The following is a 6000-nucleotide window of genomic DNA, read 5'->3' on the forward strand; positions in this document are numbered from 1 at the left end:
CTGTCACAGTCTCTGTAATTGGAAGACAGCCCAACATAGAAGGCAGACAATGGTATATTACAAGTAATTAAATGATTGCCAGGATACAAAATGCTCTCTGTGAAATAGCATGTAATAGAGGAATATAAAATTTTTTCTAAGATGGTACAAAATATGCAATAAGACTACTAAAATATCACACCCAATTTTGGATAAGAATATTATCTATTTGGTTTGTCCAAGTTGATGTTATTTGAATAGACCATGTGTCTTTTCGGAGGCAGACTGACTGACTGGTGTTAGTACCTGACATTTAAGAAATTGTTCAAAGACACAGTCTTAAAGGTACAATTAGTAACAAACTGAACTGCAGTGCTGAAAGTCACATGGCTAACCACTTGTTTGGATCTCTGGGTTGTCCGAAAAACACTTGAGGTGCAAGCATACATGTTTATGATCTTAAAAACCTGGAAGTCCGGATAAAAGGATCTTGGCATAAGGAAGACCCTATTTCTCTCTCTCTCTCTCTCTTGCTCTTTTGCTAGTGCACTCATATAGGTTCTTTATCAATAAAAAAGATAAACTTAAAAATATTCTTCAGAGAGCCAGTAGGTGACTTGGAAGTTAAGGTGGTTGGATCCCATATGGCCAACTTTGCAGTTAGAATCCTGGATTCAGTGGTTTGAAAATTGCTCTGGGTACACTTGTCCTCAAAAATTTTGAGAGGAGTATGGAGGATAAAGGATTGAATTATGGTTATTCCCCCAAGGGAGGTGATTTCTCACTTTCCCTCTCTATCTTTCTCTCTGTTTCCAACAAACATATGCACCCTGTAGTAAAACAAATGAAATTTTTTTTCCCCAGAAATCATGAGTGATGGTAACATGCAAAGATCTGCATATTCTTCCATCTTAAAAAACAATAGACTCCTCATATTTATCTGTTTACAATAGTATAAACACAGAATAATGATTTTTAGCAAAACTGGTGGTATTACAAAGTGAGAAAAGTTACATGTATGGAGTGAGTTTCAAGTAAGAGTTAAGCATCAAGAAAGCATAAAATTAAAAATTTCTATTTAAGAGAAGACAAAGAAGCAAAGGAGAGTGAAAGAACTGCTGAAATTCAGAAAACTGTTTCTTGATCATAAGAAATATTAGTTTCATAAAATACTCTTCTGTTTCTATAGGATGCCCTGACTTTTCCTGTTTATTACTTTCTCTCTTGGAGCATTTTTCTTTAATTTGCCATAGGGCACATGCATTCTCAGAGGAGAGACAGAAAGAAAGAGAGCGAGAGAGGGAAGAAGAGTAAGAAAGTACTCCCCCATGGGGCATGGTCATGCTGCAATCCCTTCTCCTCCATTTCTCCATCCTTTCAGGATTTAGTGCATGCATACATACACACCTGGCATGTTGTTTAAGCCTCCTAGGATCACATGGTCAGCTATGTGGGACCTAGCTGCCTTACCCACCATGCCACTGGCTGATCCAAGTCATTATTTTTTTCTTTTTTTGGAGAGGTTTTTGGTATAGGGTGTGTGCGCTTGCCAGACAGACAGAGACAGAGAGACAGAAAGCAGGAAATCACTCCCCAGGGGGAATGGCCACGCCGCAATCCCCTCTCCTCCATTCTCCTCTGGGGATCTTGGGCACGCACGCACATGCGCCTGGTGTGAGTTTAAGCCACCAGGTCTGGGACTCGAACTGCGGTCGGCCACGTGGGAGTCCAGCGACATAGCCATTTTGCTAACTGCTGGTCCCCCAAGTCATTTTTCTTATGATTTACCCAAAGATACCTGTTTATCATTGAGAAGAACTGCAAAATGTGACAGAAAGGTGTAGCAGGTCAAATGTGGCCTAAAGACCATGAGCTCTCCTGCCTTGGACAAATGTGGTGTCTGGGTGTTCCATGGTTCAGTGGTATGTGAGATCAGAAGTAGGTAAAAACTAATAAAGGATAGAGTTAGAGAAACCTGCAGACAGGAGTGGGAATTGGAGAACAAAGCATGTATACATACATAAGTTGGATCAAGGCTTATAATGAGGAAGAACAGCGAAGAATGACGATATTCTGGAACCGTCAGCTTTGGGGGTACTTTCCATCACTGCCCCAGAGTAGTCTACTACAAAGAAGCTTTTTCAAAAATGAGCTGAAAATTGACAGGTGCCACTGAATCTGGTCCTCACATTAATCATTTGTTTAGTACACTTTTTGATGAAAATTTTGAATTGGCTAACAATATTTAAGAAGTGGAAGATCTTATTAAAGTGTTTCTATTATTTCTGGCCAGTCTTGAAAAATGGGAAATCTTTCAGCTCTGGCTCCACACTCACATCAGTCAAACTGAACTGGAGGTAAAGACTGGCCATCCTTTCTGGAGCAGATGTTCTTTCTCCAATCACCACAGTCCTCACTCTGTTTCTGTCATTTATGTTACTTGTTTAGCTCTGTGGACATTTGATTTCACAAACTTTAATCATTTTTTATTATGGAAAATGCCATATATTTACAAAATAGAGAATCACAAGATGAATACTCATATAACCATTGTCCAATTTCAATAATTATCTTTCATAGCCAATTTGGTTCAGTCAATACCCTAACCAATATTCCAGTATCCTGGCATCTACTCACAGATTATTTTGAGACAAATCCTCAAACCACATAATTTTGTCAGTAAGCATTTCATTGATTATCTCTAAAAGATAGAACTTCTTATTTTTTAGGTTTTGCCATAGGGTATGTATTCTTACCAGAGAGACACACACAGAGACAGAGGGAGGGAAAAAGGGAAAGTGAGAAGTCACCGCAAAGGGTGTTGTCCATACTACAGTTCCTTCTCTTCCATTCTTTTGTTAGGCTTTTGGGCATGTATGCACTTGTGCCTGGCATGATTTTCAAGTTACTGCTCCAGAACTGTTGACCATGTGGGAACCCAGCACCTTAACTACCATGCCACCTGCTAGCACAGATGGGCAGTCTTTTGAAATGTCATTATATTAAATTTACATGTAATAATTAGCCCATCAAAACCTGAATTTCCTTTTTGTTTCATTTTTTATTATGTGAATGTAAGGTATACAACATAATGTTTTGTGATTTATCTATCTATATATACATACACATATATAATATGTATTATATATTTTTATATATAATATGAATTATATATGTGTGTATGTGTGCATGTGTGTATGTATGTGTGTGTGTGTGTGTGTGTACATATTCCACCCTAGTCACTTTAAAGAAGTCCTCTATAGTCTACATGTTATTTCCTTTTTCTGATTTCCTGTCTCTGTCTTTGTAGATAAAGGAAAATGGGGAGAGTTGGTCTGGGGTGACTAGTAGAAATATGCATAGGATCATTTGACCTATAGAAAAGAATGCTTGGAATTATTCCTTATGTTTGTATAACATCTCTATGTTTTCTGATTTTTTGTAACATGCCTGAATTTGACTCCTAGAATAATTATACACAAGGTAAAGTTTATCATTCTTGATTCCAAGGATAAGTCAGCAGAGATATAGTTAGGTAGTTTGTAGTGTTGTAAAGATAATATAAAGGTACTAGAGATAGTAATAGCGCATGTATATGTGTGTGTGTGTATGTATAGCACATCTTCTCCGGCTCCTGTACTGTTTCTGTTACTCACTATAGAACTTTTCCTGTGTCCTTTTATAGGAACCTGTGAATTGTAATCTACTCTGCCTGCTACACTAGCAATGTGTCCAGGAGTTTTTTCACCACCTCCTCTCCACTTAAATGACTCTATTTTTTTCCCCCCTAAAGAAAAGGGTAGAATTTAATTTTATTTACAGGATGTTGCAAGGTATGAAATTCCACATAGAAATAAGAAACCTGTTTGGAGGACAAGCTTCATGTAGTATGTACAGTTTGGAACTATTCAAGTATAGTTCCGTTGTAAAAAGTGCTATAATAACAACCACATTTAAAAAGAATTCTTGGTAGAGAAACAGTAAGACAAACTGATACCAAACATAGCATACAGCAAACACCTCTGTGCTTCAGCTGTACAGTCTGGAAGTTAAAGGCCCCAGGAGTCCCATCCTGCACTTGGAAGGTGTAGCTGTCAGAGGTAGTTTCGGGCACAACATTCTGATTTTCCACTTTTTCTAGAGAGAAATACTTTTCAATCAAGTTTAATGAAGACTTGTACACAGACTCATTTTCATGGATTTGTAGGGCTTCAATTTTATCTAGGCCTCCATATTCTTCGATCGTTATACTAAATTTCTCAGTTTCTCCCAGCTTCTCAGCAGCCTGAAAGATATTTGAAATGGCATACAAGATAACCAGAATAACTTTAGTATCTTTCGCAGTTAAGAGGTTCTTCAGTGGTTCCATGATGCCACAGTGGACGATGTATACAGTTTTCTCCTGTTCCGCTGCTGGTGTCACAGCCCACACAGCCTCCTTCTGCGTCCGCAAGTCACCCTTGGAGAGTACACTGACAAGGAACGGGACTAACCCATGATTCACAACCTGCTGGATCTGGTCCTGCCAACCGGCGGTGATGTTGGACATTGTCCACATAGCTTCCTTCAGAATATTTGTTTTAGAGTTAGTTAGCAGTCTGGGGGAGACAGCGAGTGCTCCAGCTTCTATCACAACCTGGGGCTGTTCATCTGTCCCAGTGACAATATTACCTATGGTGCTTAGGGCAGGGGTCACAATGGGCAATTCAGCATCTCCTAGAAGCTTCACAAATTGGGGAACAACTCCTATTTTTACAACCATTTCAATCCATTCATTTGAACCATCAATAAGGTAGGAAATAGCCCAGCAGGTATCTGCTAATACTTCGGGATCATTGTGATGCAGAAGACGAACTATAGTAGGAAGAATCTGCTCAACAGCATCTAGCAGGGGTGCGGGGTTCTTGTTGCAGCAGAGGTTTGGAAGTGTCCGGGTAAGGTTACATAAGTGACCACATGCTAACGATGATTTATCAGGAACTACAAGGAGCGTCAACAGCGGGTCAACTGCTCCTTACTTGATAAACAGGTCCAAGAAAACTGAACCATCCCCTGCAATGTTTCCTAGAGCCCACAAAGCTTGTTCACTGATGTGCGTATGGGGAGAGGCCAACAGAGAAAAGAAAGCTGAGATAGCACCTCCGTCCCCCACAGCCTTGGTCTGTTCTGACGTCCCAGAAGCAGTGTTAGTTAATGTCCATGCAGATTCCAACTTGATGGGACTATAGTCATTTCTGCCCAAGAAGGACACAAATTTTGGAGTCAACACAGCCCAAATAATGTTGTCTATGGGGGGCTGTTTTTCCCTAGAAAACAGCTTCCTATCAGCTTGAGAAGCCTGGAGCTGGCTTTCCAAACTGTTACCATTTATGCCTTTGACAATGTCATCAACAGACCAATTTACAGTGCCATGGTTGTTGTGATTTTCCTGCAGTGGAGAAGTAGTATCATTGGGAAATGAGCTTAGATTTCTCCTTTTCAGCATCTGGTCATCCTTCTTAGCTTTCCTCAGCTCTACAGTAACTTCTATTCTTTGCTGCCTCATTTCTGTACCATCTTTTCCCTTGATCTTGAATCTGTTAAGATGGGCAGCTGGTGAATTTGCATTCTCATTGGTGGACATGGTATGAGACAAAAGGAGAAAGCTGCACAGACGGCTCATGCTCCCACAAGAGGCAGGCAGTGTGGGGTTCACAGGCTGGGGATCCACTGCCTCCACTTAAATGACTCTTGACAAGATCACCAATCATCTCCCTAGAGCTAAATCTAGTGATCTAGTCTCAAAACTTGTTTTAATATTTAACCCATCAATAGTATTTGACTGACAAATATGACAGTCTCTAATTTATGATGGTTTAGCTTAAAATATTTGAAACATTTTGTTTATTTATTTCCCAAGAGAGAGAGACAGCAATACAGCATCTCTGACAAAGTCTTCACACACACCATGATCCACCCACAGCTTCTGTCTGTCTGGCGAGCGCACGCGCCCTATAGCAAAAAAAAAAAAAAAAAAAAAAA

At 39.7% G+C, this 6000-nt stretch overlaps 1 pseudogene; it reads right to left on the reverse strand.

Annotated features, from left to right (window-relative positions):
* LOC102475093 (importin subunit alpha-1 pseudogene) overlaps positions 1 to 5644 on the reverse strand; it is a 184579-nt pseudogene extending 178935 nt beyond the window's left edge.
* Positions 5645 to 6000: the final 356 nt, after the last annotated feature.

Source organism: Tupaia chinensis, unplaced genomic scaffold, assembly GCF_000334495.1.
Source record: "Tupaia chinensis unplaced genomic scaffold, TupChi_1.0 Scaffold000338_1, whole genome shotgun sequence".
Classification (NCBI taxonomy): Eukaryota; Metazoa; Chordata; class Mammalia; order Scandentia; family Tupaiidae; genus Tupaia; species Tupaia belangeri.